The sequence below is a fragment of the Pleurodeles waltl genome, chromosome 10, assembly GCF_031143425.1.
Source record: "Pleurodeles waltl isolate 20211129_DDA chromosome 10, aPleWal1.hap1.20221129, whole genome shotgun sequence".
Taxonomy (NCBI): Eukaryota; Metazoa; Chordata; class Amphibia; order Caudata; family Salamandridae; genus Pleurodeles; species Pleurodeles waltl.
The window spans coordinates 154410377-154426808 of NC_090449.1; the positions used below are offsets into that span (position 1 = coordinate 154410377).

Consider the following 16432-nt stretch of genomic DNA (forward strand, 5'->3'; position numbering starts at 1 on the left):
CGTGATCATAGCTGCCGCCCGAAAGACCCACTCGGTGGCATCTTCATCCACGGTACCCCCGGATAAAGAGAGCAGGCATTTAGACTCTCTGGGAAGAAAGATGTGCGGGACAGCGGCTTCAGCAATGAAGGTCTCTAGTGCGTCTGCGCTCCTGGGCAGGTACGATCGTTCTCTGTGGGATTCCCTCAGTAGATTTACAGAAAAACTGCCCAGAGAAGACAGGCAAGATTTCCAAGAGATTCTACAGGAAGGATGCCTGGTATCTAACCAAGTTATCAGCGCAGCAGCGGATGGGGCGGATTTGGCGGCTCATGGGTACGCACATGGTATCTGTGCGAGGAGATCTTCCTGGCTGAGGCTCACTGGCTTGAAACAGGAGGCACAACAACGTATCCTGAATCTCCCATTTGCCGGGAATTCTCTATTCGGTGCCCATGCAGACGAAGAGATGGCCCGCATGAAGACCGAGGTGGATACCATGAAGGCGGTAGGCCTCGAAAGAAGGAAAGATTTCAGGCGGAGGTACAGACCGTACGATAGACGCCCTTTCCAACAGAGGGTTCAAACCCCTCATTGGTCGCAAAGGTCTCAGCAACGACAGGGACGCCCTCTGTTTCAGCGAAGAAACACAAGGGAGCGAGGGTCAAGTAGACCTCAACAGTCCACTCCAAAAGCACCCACTAAGCAATGAAGTCTCGCTTCCCTCGACACTGTACACCACTCCGGTGGGGGGAAGTATTATTGCTCATCTTCACGAGTGGCACTCTATCACAAGAGACAAATGGGTGCTCAATATTGTCGAACATGGCTATTCTCTCCTTTTCAAGCAGCCTCCACCACACTTGCCACCAACCAAACACAATCCGGCTCATCTCACCTTGCTACGCAAGGAGGCTCTCGCCCTCCTAAGAAAGAATGCCATAGAAAGGGTTCCACCTGCCCACAGAGGAAAGGGGGTCTACTCCCGTTACTTTCTAGTAGCAAAGAAGGGTCAAGAGGGCGTTTTCAGGCCAATCCTGGATCTAAGACTGCTGAACAAATACATAAGAAAGCAGAAGTTCAGAATGCTAGCGCTTCACCAAATTTTCCCTCAACTGCATCCGGGAGACTGGATGTGCTCCATCGACCTGCAGGATGCGTATTTCCACATCCCAATAGCTCCAAAGCATCGAAAATTCCTGCGCTTTCGAGTAGCGTTACAGCATTACCAGTTCAGGGTTCTACCTTTTGGCCTGAAATCTGCTCCAAGAGTTTTCTCGAAATGTATGGCAGTGGTGGCGGCGCATCTACGAAGACAAAGGATATACATATATCCATACCTAGACGACTGGCTACTAAAGGCTTCTTCTCCGGAGCAGGCGAGAAGCCATCGGGACATTGTACTAGGAGTTTGCGAAGCTCTAGGTCTTCAGGTCAATTACCAGAAGTCAACCTTGACTCCAACGCAGAGTCTTCACTACCTAGGAGCTATCATAAACACAGAACTACAAAAAGTGTATCCTTCGGAGGAACGACTGTCCTCAATAAACATGAAGTGCCAGGACCTGTTGAGAGCCAGCGCACCTACGGCACGTCAGGTGACATCACTACTGGGCTCCATGGCATCTTGCATCTTTATTGTCCCAAATGCCAGACTCCACATGAGACCCCTCCAAGAGGCATTGGAGGCCAATTGGAGCCAAAGAACAGGTCGCTGGGAAGACACAATGCGGCTACCGGAGGTAGCACTGCAGTCATTGAGATGGTGGATGCACAGACCTCACCTGTCAGTGGGCGCTCCGTTTCACCAGGTACTTCCATCCGACACTCTGGTAACGGATGCGTCTCTTCAGGGATGGGGGGCTCATCTGGGTCCTTTTCAAGCGCAGGGTCTGTGGTCAGACAAGGAGAAGCAGTACCACATCAATCTGCTAGAACTCAGAGCGGTCCATCTGGCTCTCAAGTCTTTCACACCGCTAATTCAGGGGAAAACTCTATTGATACAGACGGACAATACAACCACGATGTATTACTTGAACAAACAAGGGGGAACGAGATCCCTACCCCTTTCACGAGAGTCCCAAGCGATATGGCATTGGCTCCTGGCCAGAGGAATGTCAATCACAGCAGTTCACCTGCCAGGTCAGCAGAACGTAGAAGCAGACTTTCTAAGCAGACACCTGGAGGACGTTCACGATTGGGTCCTGCACGACGAAGTCGCAGAATACATCTTCGCGCAATGGGGTCGGCCTCAACTGGACCTCTTCGCAGACGATGTAAACAGGAAATGCCCAGACTTCGCATCCAGGTTCTACCGTCCAGGATCTCGAGGGAATGCCCTGTTGATCGACTGGTCAGGGACATTTCTTTACGCTTTTCCTCCGATTCCCCTCATTCCGGCAGTGATCAGCAAACTTTACGGATCCAGGACCAGAATGATTCTTATAGCGCCACAATGGCCTCGACAATTCTGGTACACGGATCTCCTCAACCTGTCGGAAAAACCTCACAGGAGGCTGCCGTGCAGACCGGATCTTCTGAGCAGAATGGAGGGCAGGATTCTGCATCCCAACCTACCCTCTCTGAGCTTAACAGCATGGCTCCTGAATTCCTGCAGTATGGGCACCTAGGACTCTCGCAGGAGTGCATGAACATCTTGAAAGAGTCCAAACGGCCTTCCACGCGGCGTTCCTACGCGTTTAAGTGGAAGAGATTCTACATATGGTGCTGTCAGCAAGGCCATAATCCCATACGGGCGCAGGAGGACGTCATACTGTCCTATTTGCTTCACCTAGCGAAATCCGGTCTGCAGGTATCATCTATTAAGGTACATTTGTCTGCTATTACTGCCTATCGCAAGTCACCTTCTCAGGAATCCTTCTTTACGAAACCTGTAGTCAAGGATTTCTTAGAAGGTTTGAAGAAAGTTTTTCCGCCAATTCGGAGGCCTTCTCCTCCGTGGGAACTGAACATAGTCCTAGCAAAACTTATGGGCCCTCCTTTCGAGCCTATCCATAAGGCCTCCTTACAACACCTTACGTGGAAAACGGCTTTTCTGGTGGCCATTACTTCAGCGAGGAGGGTCAGTGAGATCCAGGCCTTGTCTGCAAAAGAACCGTACACGGTTTTTCATGACAATAGAGTAGTTCTACGAACTCACCCATCTTCCGAAGGTGGTGTCAGAATTCCATATTAATCAGACCATAACTTTACCGACGTTCTTTCCCAATCCGGAAACTCCGGCTGAGAAAGCATTGCACTCATTAGACTTGAAAAGAGTGCTGAAATTTTATCTGGACAAGACAAAATCAATTAGACACTCTAACCGCTTGTTTGTGAACTATGGTCATTTAAGGACAGGAGAAGCAGCATCTAAGCGAACAATATCAAGATGGATAGTCTCTTGTATTGTTAATACTTACCAGCTAGCTAATAGACAATTGATAGCGCGGCCTAGAGCGCATTCCACAAGGGGAAAAGCGGCTACTGCTGCTCTCCTTAACAATGTTCCTATATCTGAGATTTGTAAGGCTGCTACATGGAAGTCTGTCCATACTTTTACAAGACATTATTGTTTAGACTCAGATGCAAGAGCGGATGCCCAAGTGGGGCAGGCCTCTCTAAGGAATTTATTTGCGTAAGACATGTCTATTCCTGCACTTCTATCGGACAGTCCGCTGGGTTTAGGGATGGGCTTGCTAATCTATTCAATGTTTATGACTATTGATGAGGATCCCCTGGAAGAGAAGGATAAGTTACTTACCTGTAAATCCTAGTTCTCTTCCAGGGGTATCCTCATCAAAGTCATAAACAACCCACCCTCCTCCCCGGACACACGTCTACTGGAAGTGCAGGACAGACAGTATTTTGATTCAATTATACAAATTGTCACCGTAAAAAGAACTGACCTAACTGTGAACCAACTGTCACCTTTCCTTCACCCCTGAGGCATGGTGGGATACTGGAGGTGCTCAGGGTCTTAAAGGCACAGTGCCAAAGTTTTTATGGTTCTCCTGTGTTAACCTACATGCAGCCTATTGGCTAAGAATGCTTCATTGTTTTTCAATGCAGTTTTCTCTATTTTTTCACTAGAGTTTGCTACTGCTTACTTCCCCAAGCCTAGTTTTAGGAGCTTGGGTACTTATTTATGCTCTATTGTAGTATTTAAAAAAAAAAAAAAAAAAAAAACTTCATAGAAATAAAGCATTTTAGCCTGTTTTTAACATGATAGCCTGCATGACTGTTTGTTACACATGTATAATGTGTATATATTTTATATATGCTCCGGGGTCCCCGCACAAGGGCGGGAATATTCAATGTTTATGACTTTGATGAGGATACCCCTGGAAGAGAACTAGGATTTACAGGTAAGTAACTTATCCTTCTCAGCTTCACTGTGAACTAAATGGTTTGAAGAAGAAATGCTTGTTTAAGCAAGTTTTTTTTCCACGTGCAAAAAAAGCTACATCTATAATGTCTTGCATATAGATTATCTGGCGTATTCTGATTTGCATTCAGTAACTAGACACACTGGTACCTTACAAGCTGTTGAGATTGTCCAGTGGTGGAAACTTGGTTTTCTTTTAATTGGACTGCCCAAGTCAGCTCTTTAGAAGATGGAAGCAATAGTGTTTACACCATCTTAAATAGATAAATGAAATGTGACATTTGGAAATCAGATCGACCTGTACCTGCATGAAGCGCTTCTTTTGTCATTTCAAGTTTACATGCAGAAATGCACCAGTTCTCCTCCTCCTCCTCCTCCTCTGCCGCCACCACCGCCGTACACAGTGCCGCCACCACCGCCGTACAGTGCCGCCACCACCGCCGTACACAGTGCCGCCACCACCGCCGTACACAGTGCCGCCACCACCGCCGTACACAGTGCCGCCACCACCGCCGTACACAGTGCCGCCACCACCGCCGTACACAGTGCCGCCAAATTGCATAGGGTCAAACTGTTAATTTTTTAGCAGAGCGCACCCGGCAGCAACCATCACATTATCGGGAACACAGCCATTCCTCCACTGTTTTGACAGAGCTACAGTCGCACTGCATTCCCACAGACCTCAGAAAAAAAACAGCAAGGGGGGAGGGAGCGCTACACCTAAACCAGTTTGAACTGAGGAGCTGCATTACTACATTCGATGAACCTGAGTATCAACCCCCCCCCCCCCCCCCAGAGAAAAAAAAAACCCAAACACATAGAACTGAAATAAGGTCTGCCTCTCTACGGTCAAGCATTGATCCCTTCCTGATACCTATACCCAGTTATAACAATCCATGGTTGTGCAGACTCCAGATGCAGACAAAAGTGAGAGACTACGAGCCAATTTCGCGAGCTCCAGACCATCAGACTCAACTATTGGCATCAGCCAGCAGCTTACCTGCAGAACACAAGAATGCCCGTCTTGTGCACTCAGCAGGAATATCTGTTGGCTTAAAGTCAGTGAGTATTGGCTGCCCACTGGCACCATTAGCTGCCTGTGTCTTTGTGCCCAATGAAAAGATTTCACTAAAGTGAAGTTCATCTGATTGGGGTGTCTGCGGTGATTACATTAACATGACCCACTTGAAATGCCATTGCAGACATACTCCTTGGCAAATGGGCACTCTCAAAACATTTCAGCTCATCAGGAGGAAATAGCATGACCGTGTCCAAACCCGTCCATTGTTCGAATTCACCCCCGGATTCATGGCCGTGTCTCATGTTGTTCCCTGTTTGCTCATTAATACATTTATCTCTCCCTTGTTCCCTTCTGTCATCAGCTCTGTGGCCCATCCAATTGCATATTCACGGTCTTCCATGTTCACAATATCCGCATGTTTTCTTCCAAACCCCATCATTACTAGGACTCTGCAGAATTTCGATTAGTCGGGTTAAGAGTAATTTCATTAATTCAGCATTACTCTTTGACACAGATATACCAATAATTACGTGTACTCCGTTTGTAATTGAGTCATTTGTGGGGAAACCCTACCACCATAGCACACTTAGTGAGTGAAAAAGACTACCAGTGCCTGGTATTTGTGTTCTGCAAGCAACTCCGCTTCATAGCACAACATCAACCCTTGCATCAGTTTTGTAGGGAAGGGTGCATTTTGCACTAAGTAACAGTAGTAAGCTTGGAAAATATTCTACTGCAAGAGTGCATATAACAAGTGAGAGTGGCTGCTCTCTTCATTTTCTGTTGTTTTTAGCACTATCTATTAGTGAAAAATACATACCTGTGTCCATTATAGACGCAACAGTGCATTTTGCACTAAAAGATAGTGCTAAACCCAGAATTACTCTTATGTAATTCTGTGGAATCATGCCACACTGAATTATATGAATTACGTTCACTCCTGAACATTACCGTTCAACCTGTCCATGTTTTCATTCTCTGTGATAAAAAAAATTCCAATTGACGAGATACAAATGTTAGTTTAAAGTGATGTCCATTTTAACTAATACCATTTACTGAGTTTATATCTATTAGCCATACATAGGCTAATGTAAAAAATAAAATATTACAGTAGGTTCCCATAGAAACAGAAATGCTCTCAACTGCATATGTTTGTGACTTGGGTTCCCATTCTTCTAATGCTTATATAATGCACACTTGCCAATATTGTGCTCTGTGCCACTGTAACTGTCAAGACTGTGTATAGATGGGACTGCAAAGTCCGGCATTAGGAAGACCTAGGTGGGAAGATTTGGGTGAGGTGCATGAGGTCTGGACATGTGGTATATTCAAACATGGCACTGCACATAGGAATGCTTATATTCAATGAGTCTGACAGATTATCCTGCATGCAGCTTTTTAATGGACAGTTAACTGCTTTGCATTGTTTCATAGTTAGTCAGTGTTTTAATGGAGATTGCTTGGGTATCACTTATGGTTCTTTTTTAAAAGGCAAGTTTTTCAAGCCTTCTAGAAAGTGAGATGGTTTTTAGGTCGAGCGAGCAAGCCTTTTATCGATCTGTTGTAAGAATTCTGCGGCCTTTTAACCATGCCCATTTCACACCTATCACTTTCACTCCCTTGGGGGGCTTGCCTTTCAAAAATCCCTTGTCATTGGTAAATGCTTTATGGTTATCCCTCCTGGTTTTTAAAACATTTTTTTTTTTTACTGTCTTTCAGACTGGCCCTGTTACATGGATTATTGCACGGTTTCTGATATACTTCTGCGTAGGCGAACTGTTTGTTTGATGGGATGCGTAGCTGTAGATACACATGATCTACATAATTTTGCCATCTAGTGTTGGGTTGGGATGTGTATAAGTTGTTTTTTCTGAGAAGAAGTTGTCAGTCACGAGGTAAAGTGACTCCTCCTTTTGGTGCTACTTCGCATGGGCATAGAGTCCTTTATTAAATATTTTCTTTCCACCTTCAGGTTCTGACGTGTTCTTTGGTGCTCCAGTTCGAGACAACTTTGAGCCCCTTCAGAATAACTTTGACTGTCTATACTCGTCGGTCTTGTTTTTGATTTTGTTTCATTCACATACTGCCAACTCGGGATGCAAAACACACTTCGTAGTGTACTCCACACTTTGGTATCTAACTAAATTGTGCTGCTGATGGAACGGAGACCTTTTCGTTTTTGCCCTTGGTGTCACTCCAAATACTCCCAGGCAGACTTCCACTCAGTGCGTAACCTTTGTTTATCACCGGATCACAAGAAGAGGACTGTGAGGCCTGTTGATCATTTCACTTGAAGATGCTACAGGATCCTCTGACACGTCAAAAAGAAATGCAGAAAAAGACGTTGAGGAAACACCAGATATCTTCGGTCTCCAGGACAAATCGAGCCGCAGGAAGAGTTCCATGAGTCTACTGCAGTGGAAGGAAGGCCTTATCCATTTCAGGATCCGTATCAGTGGCTGAAGAAGGCTTGCAGACACAGCAGATACCATCAGCGCAGCGAGTACTAAGGCCCATGTACCAAGAAATCAACCCACTTTAACAGAGACTAAAGCTGTCAGGCCACCACTGCCAGCAGGCCATGGTCTGACCAAATGATTGCCAAGGATGCCCCGCTTTGCACCGAAGGCAAAGACTAAAGACTGCTCCGATTAAATGGCTTCGACAGTTTTGGCCCCGACCCAAACAGGGCTGGCTTTGTTCCTAACAACTTCGGCATCAAGCTTTTTTGGCACCGAAATCAAAACGTTCTTCGGCACCGAAAGTTTCACCATTCGGATTGAAATCATCTGTTTGGGACCAGTGCCTATTTTACAGACTATGGCACAGAAGCTACAGGGAGTGCAGAATTATTAGGCAAATGAGTATTTTGACCACATCATCCTCTTTATGCATGTTGTCTTACTCCAAGCTGTATAGGCTCGAAAGCCTACTACCAATTAAGCATATTAGATGATGTGCATCTCTGTAATGAGAAGGGGTGTGGTCTAATGACATCAACACCCTATATCAGGTGTGCATAATTATTAGGCAACTTCCTTTCCTTTGGCAAAATGGGTCAAAAGAAGGACTTGACAGGCTCAGAAAAGTCAAAAATAGTGAGATATCTTGCAGAGGGATGCAGCACTCTTAAAATTGCAAAGCTTCTGAAGCGTGATCATCGAACAATCAAGCGTTTCATTCAAAATAGTCAACAGGGTCGCAAGAAGCGTGTGGAAAAACCAAGGCGCAAAATAACTGCCCATGAACTGAGAAAAGTCAAGCGTGCAGCTGCCACGATGCCACTTGCCACCAGTTTGGCCATATTTCAGAGCTGCAACATCACTGGAGTGCCCAAAAGCACAAGGTGTGCAATACTCAGAGACATGGCCAAGGTAAGAAAGGCTGAAAGACGACCACCACTGAACAAGACACACAAGCTGAAACGTCAAGACTGGGCCAAGAAATATCTCAAGACTGATTTTTCTAAGGTTTTATGGACTGATGAAATGAGAGTGAGTCTTGATGGGCCAGATGGATGGGCCCATGGCTGGATTGGTAAAGGGCAGAGAGCTCCAGTCCGACTCAGACGCCAGCAAGGTGGAGGTGGAGTACTGGTTTGGGCTGGTATCATCAAAGATGAGCTTGTGGGGCCTTTTCGGGTTGAGGATGGAGTCAAGCTCAACTCCCAGTCCTACTGCCAGTTCCTGGAAGACACCTTCTTCAAGCAGTGGTACAGGAAGAAGTCTGCATCCTTCAAGAAAAACATGATTTTCATGCAGGACAATGCTTCATCACACGCGTCCAAGTACTCCACAGCGTGGCTGGCAAGAAAGGGTATAAAAGAAGGAAATCTAATGACATGGCCTCCTTGTTCACCTGATCTGAACCCCATTGAGAACCTGTGGTCCATCATCAAATGTGAGATTTACAAGGAGGGAAAACAGTACACCTCTCTGAACAGTGTCTGGGAGGCTGTGGTTGCTGCTGCACGCAACGTTGATGGTGAACAGATCAAAACACTGACAGAATCCATGGATGGCAGGCTTTTGAGTGTCCTTGCAAAGAAAGGTGGCTATATTGGTCACTGATTTGTTTTTGTTTTGTTTTTGAATGTCAGCAATGTATATTTGTGAATGTTGAGATGTTATATTGGTTTCACTGGTAATCATAAATAATTGAAATGGGTATATATTTGTTTTTTGTTAAGTTGCCTAATAATTATGCACAGTAATAGTCACCTGCACACACAGATATCCCCCTAACATAGCTAAAACTAAAAACAAACTAAAAACTACTTCCAAAAATATTCAGCTTTGATATTAATGAGTTTTTTGGGTTCATTGAGAACATGGTTGTTGTTCAATAATAAAATTAATCCTCAAAAATACAACTTGCCTAATAATTCTGCACTCCCTGTAGGTCCGAAACAAAAGAGTATACATGTTCAACCAAATTCATGTTGGATTGTTTCAAAATATTCCCACCTTAAGCCTCAGACTTCATTTGAGGAGGCTATTGATATCCACGGAAAAACATTGCCACCACTCCAATACCTTCACCACCCTCTCCTCCACCTCCTTCACCCTCTGAGCCAGAAGATTTAATACGCCAAACTCCAATAGGGTCACCACACTCCTATGTTTAAGATCCGGGTAGGGATGATAACACAAAAGAACCATCATTAAATCCTTGGGACACATAAGATATTGACCAACCAGAGAACGCAGATCCTGATTTATATCTGTCATAAATATCCTATAGAAGATGATTTTCAGTTTGAAACCATTTCTTCCACCTCTAGGGCATCTCAATATCTACTCATGTTAAAGGGCATGATGCGGCATTCAGAGGACATCTTTAAAGATCCTGTTTGCGCCCGTTTAAAACCTAGGGTTGACAAAATATAAACCAGACCTATCAGATCCTGCTTATATTAAGGGACAGATTTCACCAGATTCCTCAGACTCCAATGCTCGTAAAAGACCGAATTCTCAAACTGCTGGGGACGCACCTCCTCCAGACAAGGAGCCAAAGCTCATTGACACTTCAGGTAAAAGGGTGGGGATTCAAGTAGCTAACTACTGGAGGATTGTCAACACACAAGTCCTACAGGCAAGATATGACGGAGCACACTGGTACGAGATGGAAGACCTTATTCAGCATCTCCCAGAAGAATTTAAAAAGGGACAACAACTTGTACAGAAGGGCAATTGATTTCCAACAACTGTATTAAATCTGCTCTTGATGCTGCAGATACATCTGCCAGGGGAATAAACACAAGTGTATTATTGCGCTTTCACGCATGGCTGCGTATATCAGGTTTTAAACCTGAAATCTAACTAGCATTGTTAAATTCCTCCTTTGTTCAGGAACATCTTTTTATTCTACAAGTAGACCAAGCTCTAGAGAAAACAAATGCTGATGTTGCAAAGTATGGGAGCTCTACAAACTCCTGGAAGCAGAGGCTCCTTTCATAAAACAACTTTCAATCTAAGTAATAGACAATCCACATCAGGATCCTCTACCTCTTTGATAGCAATATTCACCATCCCCTTCAAGAGGTTTCTATAGAGGATCATGTTGTGGGAACAATTGCAAAGCTAGGGAAAGAGGTGTCTCCACTCGCACCACCCCAACCATCTCAAAACAATAACTCTCTCCTCATTCCCCTGATCACACAACTTTTGGGGGATGTTTACAACAATTTTTCCTTAGCTGGCAAAGTATAGCAACGGACCAGTGGGTGTTGGACTTTATCCAACATGATTATTGCTTGGAGCCTATAACCACACCTCCAAATATACCGCTGAAAAAGGACAAGCACTCTAGAACATCTCCAGTTGTTAAATCAAGAGGTACAGGCTCTTCTTCACAAAGGAGCAATAGTTATTGCCCAATTATCAGAAGGGAATAGTTTATTCTCTGTATTTTTTCATTCCTAAAAAAGATGCGTTCCTTCGTCCAATTCTAGATCTCAGACCACTGAATCAATACATCCTATCAGAGCATTTTCACATGGCAACTCTACAAGATGTAATACTACTATTACACCAAGGAGACTTCATGTCTCACCTAGATATAAAGGTGGCTTATTTCCACTTCCCAATAAATCCAACACACAGCAAATAGTTCAGATTTGGGCAAACATTACCAGTTCAAAGGTCTCCCTTTTGGAGTAACAACTGCAACTTGTGTATTCACAAAATGTCTCACAGTAGTTGCAGCGCATTTACACAGACAAAGCATCCAGGTCTTCCATAGCTGGACGATTACCTTATCAAATTCAGTTCCCTTCAGCAATGTCTGCAGCACACACAGACAACCATTCATCTCTTACACCAGTTAGGGTTTACCAATAACGTACAAAAAATCACACCTACTTCTGTCTCAAATAAAGCCCTATTTAGGAGCTGTTCTCAACACACATTTAGGATTAGCCTTCCACAATCCAATATGGATTCAAAATATGACAACTATGTTGCGTCAACTATTTTCCAATCAACATTTCCAGTACAAACAAGCCAAACAATTCCAGAGATGATGATATCTTGTATTGCAATAGTCTTATATGCAAGACGACACATGCGTCTGCTGCGGGAGTGTCTGGCGAGTCTGTGGTCTCAAGCACAGCATCAGATGCACGATCTAGTGTTGGTAGACAGCAGCACCCACTCTTCTCCGCAGTGGTGGAACACACAAAACCTGCCAAAGGGTGGCTGTTTCAGACCCTGTTCCGCAGCTCACTGTCACAGCGACGCCTCACTTACAGGTTGGGGTGCTTATCTCTCAATCTTTCAATACAGGGGGTGTGGGATACCAAACATCAAGCTCTACACATAAATTACTTGGAGCTTCAGGTAATTCTCCTATCGCCACAAACAGATGCTTACAGGGTAAGTAACATAATCCTTTTCTTTTGTCTCTCCCCTTCGTGCTCCATGGCGCTCACAGCGCAAACTCGATCGGCGGTATTGAAGCGCTGTTCACACTGTTACCTAATCAGTCATATCTTTTGGCTCTCCCCTTCGTGCTCCATAGCTTTCACAAAAACGCTTGTAATTGATAAATGCATTATGTAAATCCTCAAAGTGGCTCTACTGAAACAGCTATTCAAGACTACAGTGCACTCTGGATAACTTGCCCCGTAATGCATTGCAGAGCATTACTTTTAGAAAACATTTTTGCTCGTTACTCGGGCTGTGATGGTCCTAGGATAATGTCTTTGTAACCGTTCTTGGCTGGAACTCTTGTTTTACAGCTGGTAGTAGTTTGTGTGTTAAGGATTTTGTTTATAATTGTATTTATATAGTGCTTACTATCCCTGGCAGGGTGTCGAAACACTTTTCAGCGAGTAGCACGGTCCTCCGAAACCCAAGAGGAATTAGCGGTTAAGTGAGTTTGTTAGTTTGATTGACTAGAAAAATGGAGGGATAGAGGAGGAGAGAATCCAGAGGTGTTGATTGGGAGTTTATAATAATAGGATGAGGCTTGGGACGAGTAAAGGAGAGATGGAGGAGGCAAGAGTCTGTGGAAAGGGGTTAGGGAGACCATAGAAGCAGAAGTGGTTTTGGATGAATCGAAGGTGAGAGAAATGAGAGCGAATTTAGTAGGGTTATTAGGAAAATCACAGTAGTAAACTGAGGTTTGGGTGATCTAGATGCGGAAAGGAAGAGCTTAATCACGGTTATTTTGGAGATCAAAGTGGTAGAATAGGTTTGGGATGAGCCAGAGTGGGGACGGAGGATAGATTGATAAGAGACATCGGGTGGTGGGGAGACAGTAAAGCTTACGTGAGTACATTTAAAAAAAAAATGTTTTTGTCTAGTACAGTAGGACTAGAGTAATAGATATGTAAATACATAGTAAGGGAATCTATGGGTAAGGAATATACTGGGTAAATATTATGAGAAGTAAAGTTGTATTGTATAAGCGCACTTTCAAGATTTGTAATATTTGATATTAATTAACAAGTGTGCTTTTCTAACATTCATTTCTTTCCTCAATTTTTCAATAGCGAAATGCTTGCTGTTAAATAGTTAAGATAACAATTGCTCATTGTGATATAAAAAAGGAAACCGGGATTCTTAAGTATATGACCTATGAACATGTTAAGCATAGAATAAAATACACACATGTATATACAGACACATACGTATACACACATATATGCATTTAACAGTGAGTGCATATAATTTGGTAAACAGGCTTAAAAATGTTTGTATAATTTATTATTATGAAATAGTAACTACACTTATTTCTTAACTATACATATCTAGAATATACACCTAATCTGTTTATAAATATTTATCAACACATTCATATGCAGTCCGTTCCTGTTTGGATATGGTGGTTATGAAGGAAAGAGCCAACTCTTGAGTAGTCTCCTGAAAACAAGATAGTTATCAGTGGATCTTATATTGGGGGGGGGGGGGTAATGAATTCCAGATGTGGCAGGGTCTTCTCCCTTTTGGAACTGCCCCCCCTCCCCCCCCAAGTTACCCCTGGCCAGAAGCTTCAGACCGAGGCCAGCGAAGGAGCCGCCTTATGCTGCCCATTGTAACATACCTGTGGAACTCCCCATGGGTGCAGTCTTTAGGCACTAGGCAGTGCTACTGGCACATAAGACCTACAGCTTATGTCTGGGCCAGCTGCACGTGCTCTGGCACACTTCATAGGCAGTTGTGAATCAAGTGGAGATGCTCCATTTATTCTCAGCAGGTGAGGAGAGCAATTACTCTTTGGGGGCCTCCACTCTCCCCACCAGTCGTGGGTACTGGATGTAGTGTCCTACTGGATGTGTTCTAGTGGTTAGCTAGTTATTTCCACACCCATCCATATCCTGTCTCACTGGTCAGATGACCCTGCCAATAATTTTTGAAGAAGCCTGAGATTTTATGTGCATGTCCCGCTCTAACTGGAGAGGTTTGCTGTTGCAATCCAGTGGGAGTGGAATGCAAGAATGCATGGCTCCAAGAAGGGATTTTCAAAGGGTGGGCCAAAGTAGTCTTCAGCTTTTCAACTTGACATGTGAGCACCTGGAGCTTGACAATTCACTTATCGGACTGTGAAGCTATGTGTGACATAGTATTCAAAAAGGCTCCCAAAAATTGTTTGCATCTGAAAGTTTGAGAAGGCATTTGGACATGCTGAGGGACAGTCCAAGGTCACAGTAAAGGTCTATGTGTGCGAGAGTGCATTGGGCCAACTGCAATTTTAGTGCAGGTAAAGGCAGTACTTCATGTCCCTGCCACCTCTGGGACCCCACTACCAAGGCAAGGCATTTTGTGAATAATTTTGAGGCTGAAAGGCAACTTTCTGAACCTGTAATGGCTCCAAGCTACTTCACATCATAGTGATGTGTGGCATTTCAGATGTATGGGGAAGTGAAAATGCACATCCTGCAAAAATCAACAACACCTGTTCTTACTCTCCTGGAGTAACTGCAACACCTCTTGTCGAAAGACCATTTGGAAAGCCTTTTCGCAGTATGAAGATCTAGAACAGAGGGGCCTTCTTTGCTCTTCACCATGAGGAACCAGGAGTAGAAGCATGAAAAACACTCCCAGTTTAGAGTGGATTGAAGGGCCTGTATTTCTAGTCTTCAGTTGTTGCACGGAATGCACCAAATGTGCTTCAGAGCACACCAGTGGCTTGGGGAGGCTACCCCTCCTAAGCCAGTCGCACCCATTTCAAAAGGGGGAAGGGTGTTACCTCCCTCTCCCAAAGGAAATCCTTAGTTCTGCCTTCCTGAGCTTGATCAGATCAATCAACAGGAGGGCAGAAACCTGTCTGAGGGGTGGCAGCAGCTTGGGTTGTCCGGTAACCCTGGAAGACTGGTGGTAGTAATGCTGGGGGTCCTCTAAGGAGCCCCCAGAGTGCATGGACTCATACTTCCAATACTTGCAACAGTACTGGGGTACGATTCCAGCATGTTTGATCCCAAACATGCCAAAGTTTGGAGCTACCATTATGTAGCTGGACTTAGGTAGTGACGTGTCCATTACATGCATAAAATGGCGTCCCAGCACTCACAAAGTCTATGAAAACGGCACTGGAGTTTGTGGGGCCACCTCTTCTAGTGCAGGGGTGCCCTCACACACAGGTACTGGCACACTGCCTTCTCGTCTAGGAGGGCATGCTATAGGGGGTGACTTAGTGTCCTGGTGCTGTGGCCTCTGGTTAAAAAAAAAAAAAAAAAAAAAAGGTCCATGCACCCTTTCACACAGGCTGCAATGGCAGGCCTGCAGAACACTTTCCATGGGCTCCCCATGGGTGGCATAATACATGCTGCAGTCAATGGCGATACCCTGGTACCCCAATGCTCTAGGTACCCGTGTACCATATATTAGGGACTTGCATTGGGGGCCCCAGTATGCCAAATGTGGTGTGAAAAAGGTTCCAGCAACTATGTTTAAAAGGAGAGAGCATAATCACTGGGGTCCTGGTCAGCAGGATCCCAGTGTACACAGTCAAACACACTGTCAAACACGCAAAACGTGGAGGTAACCATGCTAGAAAGAGGCTACTTTCCTACACAGATCCTTTCCAGTACCCATTGTGAATAGGAAGAAGAAATCCTGAGTGAGTTCTGCTATTTGAAGTGGTTGCCACCTCTCTTCTGGGCTGCCACCTGGAAGTTGTGATTTACTGCTGGGGTAACTGAATACATGGTTTCCTATAGTAAGGCACCATCTGTAGTTCTTGTTATCATTGGCCTAGAAAGATTCTACAGTAGGAAGGTAGACCTGTATCCCTAGTGTCCAAAAATGGAACCTCTGGACAATATTGAAATCTTGGCGGGAGCCGCCCGCCAAGCGGGAACCGCCAGAAGACAGTACCACGGTAAAAAGACCGCAGCGGTCATTATGAGTTTCCCGCTGGGCTGGCGGGCGACCGCCAGAAGGCCGCCCGCCCGCCCGCCCGGCGGGAAACCCCCTTCCACGAGGATGCCGGCTCCGAATGGAGCCGGCGGAGTGGAAAGGGTGCGACGGGTGCAGTTGCACCCATCGTGATTTTCTGAAAGTCTTTGTGGGGCCCTGTTGGGGGGCCCCACGACACCCGTT

At 45.0% G+C, this 16432-nt stretch overlaps 1 protein-coding gene across 1 annotated transcript in view; it reads left to right on the forward strand.

The window, feature by feature from the left end:
* GID4 (GID complex subunit 4 homolog) overlaps positions 1-16432 on the forward strand; it is an 82361-nt gene that overhangs the window by 62605 nt on the left and 3324 nt on the right. The gene's annotated exons all lie outside the window — the stretch shown is intronic.